Below are 15,718 nucleotides of genomic sequence, written 5' to 3' on the forward strand. Positions count from 1 at the left end.
CCTCTGTAAGTCCTTTATCCTCTACCCTTCCTAATGGCTCTGCTTCTCTGATCCAATCCTGACCGATTCAGGAGAGACAAGACATCAACATCCATGTGGACAACACATCCAGCCAAACCAACCTGGCCTCCTGGCTGCTCAGATTTGGAACCGATTCGCGATTACCCGCTGTCCAATTCCGCAGTCCTCTGCTGCAGCCACACGCTGGATGCTAAGGACCCTTGGAACTGCTCCACCTCTCCATCTCCCTGCACAAATTTCGGGTTCCTCCCATTTTCTTTTTTTTTCCTTTTTTTTTTTTTTTTTTTTTTTTGAGACGGAGTCTCGCTCTGTCGCCCAGGCTGGAGTTCAGTGGCCGGATCTCAGCTCACTGCAAGCTCCGCCTCCCGGGTTCATGCCATTCTCCTGCCTCAGCCTCCCGAGTAGCTGGGACTACAGGCGCCCACCACCTCGCCTGGCTAGTTTTTTGTATTTTTTAGTAGAGACGGGGTTTCACCGTGTTAGCCAGCATGGTCTCGATTTCCTGACCTCGTGATCCGCCCGTCTCGGTCTCCCAAAGTGCTGGGATTACAGACTTGAGCCACCGCACCTGGCTATCTTAGTGATTTTTTTTTAATCAACTTTTTTTTTTTGAGGCAGGGTCTCACTCTATCACCCAAGCTGAAGTACAATGGCACAATCATGGCTCACTGCAGCCTCGATCTCCCAAGTTAAGGCGATCCTCCCACCTCAGCCTCCCAAGTAGCTGAGGCTACAGGTATGTGCTGCCACACCCATTTAGTTTTTGTAAATTTATTTTTCTTTTGTAGAGACAGGGTCTCACCATGTTGCCCAGGTTGGTCTTGAACTCCTGGGCTCAAGTGATCCAAGGCCTCCCACCTCAGCCTCCCAAAGTTCTAGGATTATAGGTATGAGCCACTGTGGACCCTCTAGATTTTTAAATGATGTTATTATTTGCAGTAATTCTTCATTTCATAGGAACTTAATCTCAGGGCACAGCATGAGATCAGAACTTTAATGCATTTTTTTTTTTTTTTTTTTTTTTTTTTGACACAGAGTCTCTCTGTCACCCAAGCTGGAGTACAATGGTGTGATCTCAGCTCACTGCAAGCTCCGCCTCCTGGGTTCACGCCATTCTCCTGCCTCAGCCTCCCGAGTAGCTGGGACTACAGGCATCCGCCACAACGCCCGGCTAATTTTTTTTAAATTTTTTTATTTTTAGTAGAGACAGCGTTTCACCATGTTAGCCAGGATGGTCTTGATCTCCTGACCTCGTGATCTATCCACCTCGGCTTCCCAAAGTGCTGGGATTACAGGTGTGAGCCACAGCGCCTGGCAATGCATTTTTTTTAAAAATCATTTTTTCCCCAAACCATTGAATGAATTATAAAGATGAGCCCTTGACTCACACCTCTAATCCCAGCACTTTGGGAGGCTAAGGTGGAAGGATCACTTGAGGCCAGGAGTTCCAGACCAGCCTGGCCAACATGGTAGAAACCTGTCTCTACTAAAAATGCAAAAAGCAGTCAGGCATAGTGGCATGCACCTGTAGTCCCCGCTACTCAGGAGGCTGAGGCACTAGAATCACTTGAACCCAGGAGGCAGAGGTTGCAGTGAGCCAAGATAACGCTACTGCACTCCAACCTAGGTGCAGAGAGATACTCTGTCTCATTAAAAAAACAAAAACAAAAACAAAAAAGACGAGCCCTCAATTACAAACTTCTTTTGGAATCAATCAGAAGTTATTAAGTGCTATAGTTTAATACAGAAATAAACATTTAAAGTTTTGACATAAACTTTAGAATTGGCAAGAGCATTGAGTTAATGCATACATGTTAGCTATTACATCACAAATTACTGAAATGTCATAGTTTAATGTCAAATTATTACAAGTTGCTAAAAATAGACTTGCATGGGAATCTAAAGTACAGAAAAAATAATGCTTAATTATTAGCCAAAGTTCTCTCTCAGCTGAAATGTTTACTCATTGGTCTGCCATGAATGCTTTCAAATAATAATCATTCTCTTTGGTGTTCAGGAAAAGATCAGTATCCAGACTTGAATTTGGGAGCTCTGAAAGGAAAGCAATGGACTTTCCCTCCAACACTTTTGGATGTTTTTATGGACTCCCTCAACCCCATGGGCCCCCACGGCATGGGCCCCCACGGTACCCTCATGATACTTTTGGGAACCATGATGTCTCTTTCTTCTGAAGAGCTCAGTGCTGCATTCTGGTACTATTGCCTGATATTAATATGTAGTTATTTATTTTTTAACTTTATGTGTATGTCTGATCCCTCCCAACTGGGATGGAAGCTCCTCAAGAACAGGATCTGGCTTGGCACAGTGGCTCATGCCTGTCATCCCAGCACTTTGGGAGGCTGAGGCAGGAGGATCGCTTGTGCTCAGAAGTTTGAGATCAGCCTGGACAACATGACAGAACCACGTCTCCATAAAAAATACAAAAATTAACTCGGTGTGGTAGCGCTTGCCTGTAGTCCCAGCTACTCAGGAGGCTGAGGTGGGAGGATTGGTTAAGCCTGGGAGGTTGAGGTGGCAGTGAGCCATGATTGTGCCATTGCACTTCCAGCCTGGGCATGACTCTGACTAAAAAAAAAAAGTAAATAAGTTACAAATTAACACCATACCAGCCTGTGCTTCAGTACAGGGATTAGAAAGGTCCTAAAAGGCCCTGATGCCTGAAATATATCTCTCAAAGACATGCTTCTGTGCCTTAGATTCCTCACTATTGCTTACTTCTTTTATTTTTATTTACTGATGTATTTATTTATTTATTATTTATTTATTTATTCTTTTTTTGAGACAGAAGCTCATTCTTGTTGCCCAAGCTGGAGTGCAGTGGCATGATCTCAGTTCACTGCAACCTCTGCCTCCCGGGTTCAAGCAATTCTCCTGCTTCAGCTTTCCGAGTAGCTGGGATTACAGGCTTCTGCCACCACGCCTGGCTAATTTTTTTGTATTTTTAGTAGAGATGGGGTTTCATCATGTTGGCCAGGCTGGTCTCGAACTCCTGACCTCAGGTGATTGCCCACCTCAGCCTCCCAAAAGTTCTGGGATTACAGGTGTGAGCCACCACACCCGGCCATGTATTTATTTTTTTGAGACAGGGTCTCGCTCTCTTGACCAGGCTGGAGTGCAGTGGTGTGATTATGGTTCATGGTGGCCTCCACCTCCTAGGCTCAAGAGATCCTCCTACTTCAGCCTCCTGAGTAGCTGGGACCATAGGCACCACCACATTAGCCACCATACCTGGATGATTTTTTTTTTTTTTTTTTGAGGTGGAGTTTTGCTCTTATTGCCCAGGCTGGAGTGCAATGGCGTGATCTTGGCTCGCTGCAACCTCCACCTCCTGGTTTCAAGCGATTCTCCTGCCTCAGCCACCCTAGCAGCTGGAATTACAGGCATGTGCCACCATGCCCAGCTAATTTTGTATTTTCAGTAGAGATGGGGTTTCTCAGTGTTGGTCAGGCTAGTCTTAAACTCTCGACCTCAGGTGATTTGCCCACCTCAGCCTCCCAAAATGCTGGGATTACAGGTGTGAGCCACTGCTCCTGGCTGATTTTTGTATTTTTTTGTAGAGATGGGTTTCCACCATGTTGCCCAGGCTTCACTTGCTTTTTTTAGATGAAATGTTGTCTCTAGGCCAGATGTGGTGGCTCACACTTGTAATCCCAGCAATTCGAGAGGTCAAGGGGGGAGGATCACTTGAGCCTAGGAGTTTGAGACCAGCCTGGGCAGCATAGTGAGACCCCTGTCTCTACAAAAAATAAAAAATTAGCCAGGCATGGTGTTTCACACCAGTTACTTGGGAGGCTGAGGTGGGAGGATTGCTTGAGCCCAAGAGGCTGAAGCTGTAGTGAGCTGTAAGTGTACCACCAGACTCCAGCCTGGGCAAGAGAGTGAGACTTTGTCTCAAAAACAAACGTGGCCGAGTGCAGTGGCTCACGCCTGTAATCCCAATACTTTGGGATGCTGAGGCGGGCAGATCACTTGAGGCCAGGAATTCAAGACCAGCCTGGCCAACATGGCGAAACTCTGTCTCTACTAAAAATACAAAAATCAGGCAGATGTGGTGGTGTGTGCCTGTAGTCCCAGCTACTCGGGAGGCTGAGGCACGGAAATCACTTGAACCCAATAGGTGGAGGTTGCAAAGACCCAAGATCGTACCAATGTATTCCAGCCTGGGTGATGAAGCAAGACCTTGTCTCAAAACAAGAAACAACAGCAACAACAACAACAACAACAAAAACACACAAAGAACAAAACAAAACAAAACCAAAGAAACACGAACTTTGTCTCCAGAAGGCCTTTATTAGAATCCAAATACCTAAACTTCGAGGTGTAACTCACTAGCACATTGTCTCTCTAACAGTTTCCTAGCAGACAGTTCAGGTCTAGGATTGTATCCAGGGACAGAGCTAGAGAAACTGGGGTCCCACTGTGGGGGGACGCTGATGAGGCAGACTCCTCAGTGAGGCCAGTGAGCAGATGAGTCCACTGGGCTGGGCACCTGTGAGATGGGGCAGAGGAACAACTAGATAGGTTAAAGGGCATCTCGACACAACCAGAGTTTATCTGTAGCATAGTCTTCACAAACCAAGCCAGAACCGCATGAGAGTGAATTCCCATCTGGTTTTGGGGGACAAATGACTCATCCAAGGCTACACACACAGCGCTGAGTGGCGACTGGGAGCCAGTGCGCTCTGCTGACTGTTCTACTTTCAGAAATACTTGCAGATCTCAATTATCTAATTGCAATTGCAATGAGAACCACAGCAGCGGAGCGAGAGAAACAATTTCTGGGGTAACCAGATTCCTTTATTAACTCCAGTTCCCATCTAGAATTACCCTCAAGAATCCTGTGGGAATGGGTTGCAGTGGTGTGGCCCTGGATTCCCAACCGACAGAGCTCTGAATTCTGAGTGATCTGTACACAAACACAACTCTGCCTGGGTTACATGATAAGGGCCTCATGTACATAATTGCAGCGTGCTGTCCTAGAAATCGCTTGGTAGCGTGATGGGTGGGATTCAGAAGTCAGCAGGAACCAAAGTGAGTGGAGAGGTCACAGCCATGAGTCAGAGGCCTCTGTCCTTTGGTAGCCTCCAATAGGAAGCAGACAGGGAAGGTTCCTATAGTTACCAGGGCTTGGCTGGTTTATTACTTTCGTTCTAATGGGTGTTTTTACAAGACATAAGCAAAGTACAAAATATTTTATAGCCATTCGGAGAGGAAGTCCGCCACACATTTCAAAGAATGAATGCCCTCTGTAAGGATGAGCAGCTAACTACAAGCTCCTTTTGGAATCGACTAGAAGTTATTAAGTACCAAGGCTTATCTGATACTCAAATAAATATTTCTCTAAGTTTTGACTCCTGAGAGGTAAACTTCAAGGTTGACAGCACCAAGGCTATGTGGTATACTAAAAGGGTGTAGGTTTTAGAGTCCCACAGACCTAGGATCAAGCTTTATGGCCACCATTCACCAAAACCAATAATAGGATCTGGAGCACATTGGTGTGATCTTGGCTCACTGCAGCCTCTGCCTCCCGGGTTCAAGCGGTTTTCCTGCCTCAACCTCCCAAGTAGCTGGGATTGCAGCTGCCCGCCCCGACGCCTGGTTAATTTTTGTATTTTTAGTAGGGACAGTGTTTTACCATGTTGGCCAGGCTGGTCTCAAACTTATTCTTTTCCCCCGCCCCCAAGACAGAGTCTTGCTCTGTCGCCCAGGCTGGAGTACAGTGGCACGATCTTAGCTCACTGCAACCTCTGCCTCCTGGGTTCAAGCAATTCTCCTGCCTCAGCCTCCCCAGTAGCTGGGATTATAGGCACCCACCATCACACCTGGCTATTTTTTGTATTTTTGGTAGAGATGAGGTTTCACCATGTTGGCCAGGCTGGTCTCAAACTCCTGACCTTGTGATCCACCTGCCTCGCCTCCCAAAGTGCTGGGATTACAGGTATGAGCCACTGCACCTGGCCAGTAATGACCACATTTCTATTTCATGCAGGATTTATTAGGTAAACTAGCAGCTTGTTAAAATAGTGGTGGTAAGGATGACAATATAAAGTCCTATAGAAAGCAAATCTAGGCTGGGCACTGTGACTCACACCTGTAATCCCAGCACTTCGGGAGGCTGAGGTGGGCAGATCACCTGAGCTCGGGAGTTCAAGACCAGCCTGACCAACATGGAGAAACCCCGTCTCTGCTAAAAATACAAAATTAGCCGGGCGTGGTGGTGCACACCTGTAATCCCAGCTACTGGGGAGGCTGAGGCAGGAGAATCACTTGAACCCTGGAAGCGGAAGTTGCAGTGAGTAGAGATCTCACCATTGCATTCCAGCCTAGACAACAAGAGCAAAACTCCATCTCGAAAAAAAAAAAGGAAAGAAAGAAAATCTTCTGGGTTGGGCATGGTGGCTTACAACAGAAATCCCAGCACTTTGGGAGGCTGAGGTCAGAGGATTGCTTGAGGACAGGAGTTGAGACCAGCCTGAGGAACATACCGAGACCCCTGTCTCTATAAAAAAAATTTTTTTTAAGTAGCCAGGCCTGGTGCATACCTGTAGTTCCAGCTACTTGAGAGGCTGAGGTGGGAGGATCATTTGAGCCCAGGAGTTTGAGGCTTCAACGAACCATGATTATGCCCCTACACTCTAGGCTCGGCAACAGAGCAAGACTCTGTCTCTAAAAGCAAACAAATTAAAAAAAAAAGAGAAAAAGTAAATCTACAGTTAGCATCCCTTTGACTCCCCATCCCACTTACCTCCATTAACAACTCACAGAACTTCCTGGAATACAGTCAAGTTGAATCACACAGTTGGAGCACTGTTAAGAACCAAGTTTCCATCTCCTCTTTGGTCAAAAAGTCACCCCAGGAAAATTAGCTATAAATAGCTCCAAAAAAATCTCAGAGTGGTGAAGGATTAGGAAGCATCATGGCATAGAGGATATGGCACTTTGCTTCTATCCTTAAGTCAAAATGCTTTGTATGAGACAGCAGAGAGTTCATGGATTGGAGATCACTCACCAATGGGATTATGCAGCTATAGATAAGGACACAGGCATAGTTTGGCTTTATCTGTTCACAACACTTCCCTACAGACTCCTGGAGTTCACCTTCTTTCTACAAACAGGGAACCAACCAATAGACACAACATATCCTCCCTCCCCCACTACTCTATCCACATTCTTGGTTTCCTTTTTCTTTCACTTCCTTCTGGAACTTGAGAGCTTGTTTGGAGGTTCTAGCCATGGAGCACAGCTACTTGTATACCCTTGACTGAAGACCAGTCCTTCTCTATCAGGGCTGGTCGTCCTCTTTGACCTAGCATGCAGCTTTGACCTAGCATGCAGCTTTAGGAGGGACACACATGGAGCAATGAGAGAGGAAGGGGACACCTGCCTATCCAGCCAGATCAGCTGAATCAACCCTGGCGATCAATGGGGTGATAGATGTCATAGGAGCCTTATCAAGCTGGGTATTCTGAGTCAGTTTTGTATACAGTGATGTGTTATGTATGGCTCAGCCAGACTATGACACTTGACAACTCGCTCATCCTGAGTAGTACAAATAAAATTAAGTTTGTGCCATGTAGTTCTTTTTTTTTTTTTTTTTTTTTTGAGGTGGAGTCTGGCTCTGTCACCCAGGCTGGAGTACAGTGGTGCAATCTCAGCTCACTGCAACCTCTGCCTACTGGGTTCAAACGATTCTCCTACCTAGCCTCCCAAGTACCTGGGATTACAGGCACGCACTACTAAGCTCAGCTAATTTTTTTTTTTTTTTTTTTTTTTGTATTTTTAGTAGAGATGGGGTTTTGCCATGTTGGCCAGGCTGGTCTTGAACTCCTGACCTCAAGTGATCCACCCGTCTCGGCCTCCCAAAGTGCTGGGATTACAAGCGTGAGCCACTGTGCCAGGCCCGTTTAGTTCATTCTTACTACACACCTTGATTTTCCATGAATATCTCAGGAGTCAGAACATACAGATAATTCCAGAAAGGAGAGGAATCTGTGTATTTTTCCTTGTTTGTTTCCTTATTATGCCTTGTGAGAAGCCAATGCATGAGTTCTTAACCAGCTCCATGAGAACCCACAGAGACAGCCTCGTTTGACCCAGTCTGGTTATCAGAAAAGGGAAGTTCCTTATAATTGCGTATATATACCTGGTTGGTTCATAGGTGTCCTTAAACACGAGAACCACCATGTCTGAAAAAAACTCTCAAGTTTCACCGGGGCTGTTGCACACCCTCTAAATGACCCATCATAAAGACCTCACCCCTCTCTGATAGGATAAGGCAAAGGTTAAGGTCCATCCTGTTAGCCACACTCTATTTCCTTCCAGCTAGGCCAGAACATAATATCTGGAACCAATTGTTCCCTCTCTCAGCTGGCTGTAAGAATGCCGTATGCTTTTTTTTTTTTTTTTTTTTTGTGAGACAGGATCTTGCTCTGTCACCCAGGCTGGGGTGCAGTGGTATGATCTCGGCTCACTGCAGCCTCTGCCTCCTGGGTTCAAACGATTCTACTGCCTCAGCCTCCCAAGTAGCTGGGGTTACAGGCACGCACCACCATGCCAGGCTAATTTTTATATTTTTAGTAGAGACAGGGTTTCACCATGTTGGCCAGGCTGGTCTCAAACTCCTGACTTCAGGTGATCTGCCCATTTTGGCCTCTCAAAGGACTGGGGTTACAGGCTGTATGCTTTTTATAGTGTTGGGTGGTTAAGTCTTACACAAAGTAAATGCCCAGTAAATACTTATTAGTGGTCATGACTCAACCATTCAGGTTGTTATTAAGCTAAGACCAGTCACCCCATAGTCCCTGCCATACCATATGCTCCTAGAGAGAGCACTTCTGGCCCTCCCTATGATGGCTGCCACCACCACTACTTTGTGGGGAAGAACAGTCATCCTGACGGTTAGTCATCCCTAACCTTTGGACTAACTATTCACAGTTCAGTTTAGGCTGATTTCTCATCGTGCCTTATATGTGTGGCTTATGTGTGCCTCAGTCACTAGAAGAACAAGCCTTCTAGATCATCCAACATGGATAGATCATCAACACTGGATACGATCCCAGTACCCTGAGTCCACTGCTAATCTGATCAAGCCCCTGTCCCTCCCCTTCCCAAATTCTTCCGCTGTGCCTTGGCAACTCCAGATCTGTCGCCATCAAACGTCTTTGTAGCCTCATCCTCTTCTTTGAATGTTCCCTTCACCACTTGGCAATAAATGAACCTGGCTGTCCCTGAGCACGCCATCTCCTGAGCAGCTCTCTGAGGGACAAGCTGCTTTACTTTTCCCCTGACATTTCAGCCTCCTAAGGGCCAGGGAGTATAGTAGGTTTTCTACTTGCCATTTCCAAACTGTTCCTTGCCTCTCCTCCTTCGGACACCCAGCTTCTTTGAAGCCTCTCTGATGCAAATACTGTCCACAACAATCTTATCCTTCTGTCTTCTATCACATTTTACTTTTTTTCTAGACAGAGTCTCGCTCTACAATAGTCACTTTTAAAATTATTTATTAGCCGGGTGAGGTGGCTCACGCCTGTAATCTCAGCATTTTGGGAGGTCAAGGCAGGCGGATCACCTGAGGTAAGGAGTTTGAGACCAGCTTGGCCAACATGGTGAAACCCATCTCTCCTAAAAATAAAAAAATTAGCCAGGTGTGGTGGCATGTGCCTGTAGTCCCAGCTACTTGGGAGGCTGAAGCAGGAGAATTGCTTAAACCTGAGAGGCGGAGGTTGCAGTGAGCCAAGATCACACCACTGCACTCCAGCCTGGGTGACAGAGTGTGACTCTGTCTCAAAAACAAAACAAAACAAAACAAGAAAAACCTGGTGAAAATAAAGCACCTGTCAACAATGCTTGGTGCCCAATGCCTGGCACTTAATATATGCTCCATGAGTGGCAGTTATAATTATTGCTATATTCTATCAGTGTTCCACACTAATTGACATAAATCTTACAAATATGCTGAGTTGACCAGGTGCAGTGGCTCACACCTGTAAGCCTGCACTTTGGGAGGCAGAGATGGGAGGATTACTTGATTCCGGAAGTTCAAGACCAACCAGAGCAAGATGGGAAGACCTCCAACTACATTAAAAAAACAAATAAATAAATAACACTCAAACTCCTAACCATTCCGTAAGGTGTTGTGTAAGCTCACACCTGTCTTCTCTCAATCACCAAACTCCAGCCCCATTGACCTCCTTTCTGTTCTTCCAGCATACCTTGTCCATCTTATCCATAGCAATGTGAGACATTAGGTCAAATGTGTTCCTGAAATCAAGGTAGGCTATTATTTAAAGCAGTAGCTCTCAGTCCAAAGTGATATTGCCATTCTCAGGGGGCTGGGAAATGTGTGGAGGCTTTTTTGAGGATTGTCAAAATGACAAAGGGGATTGAATGGGTAGAGGTTAATCTCCATGAAACGTTATGAAGAATATCCTATCTAAAATTCCAATAGTACTCCACGTAGAGACATTTAGTGCAAAACATTCTTATGTCCACAAAAAGACTTGTGTAAGAATGTTCATAACAACTTTATTCATAATAAAGCCAAATTGGAAACATCCTACATTTGGCTAATTTGCTGCATTACGTTGTTGTTGTTGAGACGGAATTTCACTCTTGTTGCCCAGGCTGGAGTGCAATGGCAAGAACTCAGTTCACTGCAACCTCCACCTCCTGGGTTCAAATGATTCTTCTGCCGCAGCCTCCTGAGTAACTGGGATTACAGGCATGCGCCACCACATCCAGCTAATTTTGTATTTTTAGTAGAGACGGGGTTTCACCATGTTGGTCTCGAACGCCTAACTTCAGGTGATCTACCTGCCTCGGCCTCCCAGAGTGCTGGGATTACAAGTGTGAGCCACCGCACCCAGCCTTGCATTTAATTGTAATAGATATCACTTAATAAGCATCTACATATTAATTAACTAAACATTATGTTTAAGTGCTTATTATACAGTGCTTTATATTTTACAAAATAATTTAAAGTGGAAAAAGATATGAAAAAGGGTTTTTTTTCATGGTAAAGGGCTAGAAGTTTTGCTTTTGGAGACAAAGCTAATTTTTAGGCTGGGTGTAGTGGCTTACGCCTCTAATCCCAGCATTTTGGGAGGCTGAGGCCGGCAGATCACTTGAGGTCAGGAGTTTGAGACCAGGCTGATCAACATGGCAAAAACCCATGTCTACTAAAAATACAAAAATTAGCTGGGCGTAGTGGTGTATGCCTGTAATCCCAGCTACTCAGGAGACTGAGACATGAGAATTGCTTGAACCTGGGAGGAGGAGGTTGCAGTGAGCCGAGATCCTGACACTGCACTCCATCCTGGGTGACAGAGCGAGACTCAATGTCAAAAGAAAAAAAAAAAAAGTTGGCTGGGCGTTGTGGCTCACGCCTGTAATCCTAGCACTTTGGGAGACTGAGGTGGCAGATCACTTGAGGTCAGGGGTTCCAGACCAGCCTGGCCAACCTGGGGAAACTCCCATCTCTACTAAAAATACAAAAATTAGCTGGGCCTGGTGGCATGCGCCTGTAATCCCAGCTACTTGGGAGGCTGAAGCAGGAGAATTGCTTGAACCCAGGAGGCAGAGGTTGCAGTGAGCCGAGATCATGCCATAGCACTCCAGCTTGGGCAACAGAGTGAGGCTCCGTCTAAAAAAAAAAGTTAATTTTTAATGATATATAATGACATGGTAGAAATTATACATACACATTTATATATATATTAAGGTGAACTTTGTACAAATGCAAACTATTGTTATAAACTTAAACCAACTAAATATTATCCCCCACTCTGTGGTGTATATCCTATGAACCCAGGTTCTTTGGGATATGTGAGAAAAATTAATGAACAAGTAGCATAAATATAAAACTATTAACAAAGAAGATCTAGAATAGAGAGAGATTTGCTATGTAGTGGTTAAAGACTTTTACTCTTCATTCTATATAAAGGACTTTTGTTTCCTGAGTAGCTGGGACTACAGGCGCCCGCCACCTCGCCCGGCTGGTTTTTTGTATTTTTTTTTTTTGGAGAGACGGGGTTTCACCGTGTTAGCCAGGATGGTCTCGATCTCCTGACCTCGTGATCCGCCTGTCTCGGCCTCCCAAAGTGCTGGGATTACAGGCTTGAGCCACCGTGCCTGGCCAAGGACTTTTGTTTTCTACTCATCTATTACTCATGGGATGACAAAAACTTTTAGAAGTGGTAGTCTATTTTATATATTTTTATGTGTGTGTGTGTGTGTGTGTGTGTATATATATATATATTTTTAGACGGAGTTTTGCTCTTGTTGCCGAGGCTGGAGTGCAATGGCGTGATCTCGGCTCACCACAACCTCCGCCTCCCGGATTCAAGTGATTCTCCTGCCTCAGTCTCCCAAGTAGCTGGAATTACAGGTGCATGCCACCATGTCCAGCTAATTTTTGTATTTTTAGTAGAGACAGGTTTTCACCAGGTTGCCCAGGCTGGTCTCAAACTCCCGACCTTAAGTGATCCACCCACCTTGGCCTCCCAAAGTGCTGGGATAACAGGCATGAGCCACTGAGCCCAGCCTGAATATATTAATAAATGTGCTTAAATATGGCACTAGAACTACAAAAGATTCACAATTAAAACATAAAATGAGTAATTTTGAGCAGTGAATGACAAATTGAGAAGGTGTTAAAGAGGTATTAAAATAAACAATACTGGCCGGCGCAGTGGCTCATGCCTATAATCCCAGCACTTTGGGAAGCTGAGGCAGGTGGATCACCTGAGGTCAGGAGTTCGAGACCAGCCTGGCCAATGTGGTGAAACCCCGTCTCCACTAAAAATACAAAAATTAGCTGGGCGAGGTGGCAGGCGCCTATATTCACAGCTACTCGGGAGGCTGAGACAGGAGAATTGCTTGAACCCAGGAGGTGGAGGTTGCAGTGAGCTGAGAACACGCCATTATACTCCAGCCTGGGTGACAAGACTGAAACTCCATCTTTAAAAAAAAAAAAAAAAAAAAGGCAGACGCGGTGGCTTGCGCCTGTCATCCCAGAACTTTGGGAGGCCAAGGCGGGAGGATCACAAAGTTAGGAGATCGAGACCATCCTGGCCAACATGGTGAAACCCTGTCTCAACTAAAAATACAAAAAGTAGCCAGGTGTGGTGATGGGCACCTGTAATCCCAGCTACTCAGGAGGCTGAGGCAGAAGAATCGCTTGAACCTAGGAGGCAGAGGTTGCAGTGAGCCAAGATCATGCCACTGCACTCCAGCTTGGGTGACAGAGCAAGACCCCATCTCAAAAAAAAAAAAAAAAAAAAAAAAAAAGAAAGAAAAAAGGAAAAAGAAAAAGAAAAAGAAAAAATAGCCTGGATATATACTCAGATAGAATGAGTCAGAGACTAGTCTGGTATTTGTCATTTATTTAATAATTATGCTTACTCAATTCACTTTATTGCAATTAACAATAAATAGCTGTCCAGTTGTAAGAAGATGAAATTCTTCAGATTAGGTGAACAGATTTAGATCTCGAAATGGAACATTTTGCCAATAAAGCCACAATAACCAGTTAGATTATTCTTGGGAAAAGTACGTGTAATTTGGAGAAAGGAAAACTTCCTGAAAACATCCAAAATTCAGCAGACAACAAAAATCTGGTTAACTTGTCCCTGAATTGTGAGTACAATTTTTTTTTTTTTTTTTTTTTTTTTTTTTTTGAGACGGCGTTTCGCTCTTGTTGCCCAGGCTGGAGTGCAATGGCGCAATCTTGGTTCACTGCAACCTCCACTTCCCAGGTTCAAGTGATTCTCCCGCCTCAGTCTCCTGTGTAGCTGGGATTATAGGTGCCCACCACCACGCCTGGCTTTTTGTATTTTTAGTAGAGATGGGGTTTCACCATGTTGGCCAGGCTGGTCTCAAACTCCTGACCTTAGGTGATCCGCCCACCTCGGCCTCCCAAAGTGCTGGGATTACAGGTGTGAGCCACTGTACCTGGCCTAAATAGCTTATTTCATATACCAAGTGAAATTTAAATTATACAAAGGCTCGGCGTGGTGCTCACCCCTGTAATCCCAGCACTTTGGGAGGCCAAGGCGGGCGGATCACAAGGTCAGGAGATCGAGACCATCCTGGGTAACACGGTGAAACCCCATCTCTACTAAAAATACAAAAAATTAGCCGGGCATGGTGGCAGGTGCCTGTAGTCCCAGCTACTCGGGAGGCTGAGGCAGGAGAATGGTGTGAACCCGGGAGGCGGAGCCTGCAGTGAGCCGAGATCACACCACTGCACTCCAGCCTGGGCGATGAGCGAGACTCTGTCTCAAAAGAAAAAAAAAAAAAGTAAATTATACAAAACAAATTGTAGAGGTACTTATAACAGTATGACTATTTACATTAATCAACTTGCCTACACTTCAACAGAATACAACATAGAAATGATTAATATAAACATAAGCTTTGATTTGACATATACTTGTAGAAATTAATCAAACCTAGCTAAATCTGAAAATTGCTTTTATACCTTTCTTTTCCTTTTTTTTTTTTTTTTTTTTGAGATGGAGCGTCACTCTGTTGCCAGGCTGGAGTGCAGCATTTGGATCTCAGCTCACTGCAACCTCTGACTCTCTGGTTCAAACGATTCTCCTGCCTCAGCCTCCTGAGTAGCTGGGATTACAGGCGTCTGCCACCACACCTGGCTACTTTTTGTATTTTTAGTTGAGACGGGTTTCACCATGTTGGCCAGGATGGTCTCGATCTCCTGACCTCGTGATCTGCTAGTCTCGGTCTCTCAAAGTGCTGGAATTACAGGCATGAGCCACTGTGCCAGGCTTTTTTTTTTTTTTTTTTTTTTTTTGAGATGGAGTCTTGCTCTGTCACCCAGGCTGGAGTGCAATGGCACGACCTTGGCTCACTGCAGCCTCTTCCTCTGGGGTTCCGGTGATTCTCCTGCCTCAGCCTCCCGAGTAGCTGGGATTACAGGCATGCGCCACCACGCCTGGTTAAATTTTTTTTGTATTTTTAGTAGAGACGGGGTTTCGCCATGTTGGCCAGGCTGGTCTTGAACTCCTGACCTCGTGATCTGCCCACCTCGCTAAATAGTATATATATGAAGTCTTTATAATTATTTTAATATTGTAATAATATAGTGTGTTGTGATTTGAATTCATTTGCACGGAAATCGATTACTGTCCTTTGTTTCTATTTCCCTATATTTTCTTTCCAAAGGCCTCATCAACATTGTTCTTTAATAGTATCCAAAACCCGAAATAATCTCGGTTCTTAGTATTTGACTCTATAGGAACACCTTTTCTCTCTCTCTCTCTTTTTTTTGAGACGGAGTCTTGCTCTTGTCGCCCAGGCTGGAGTGTAATGGCATGATCTCAGCGCACTGCAACCTCCGCCTCCCAGGTTCAAGCTATTCTCATGCCTCAACCTCCCGAGTAGCTGGGATTACAGACATGTGTCACCACGTCCGGCTAATTTTGTATTTTTAGTAGAGACAGGGGTTCTCCATGTTGGTCAGGTTGGTCTCGAACCTTCAACCTCAGGTGATCCGCCCGCCTCGGCCTCCCAAAGTGCTGGGATTACAGGCGTGAGCCACCGCGCCCGGCCTGGGAACACCTTTTCTTACATCTTCAAGTGCCAGAAATGCTTATGAAAACGAGAAAAGAATTATTAAGAGTAATTATAAAGAAACACTCATTTTCTTCCCAAGAGC

Source organism: Chlorocebus sabaeus, chromosome 14, assembly GCF_047675955.1.
Source record: "Chlorocebus sabaeus isolate Y175 chromosome 14, mChlSab1.0.hap1, whole genome shotgun sequence".
Classification (NCBI taxonomy): Eukaryota; Metazoa; Chordata; class Mammalia; order Primates; family Cercopithecidae; genus Chlorocebus; species Chlorocebus sabaeus.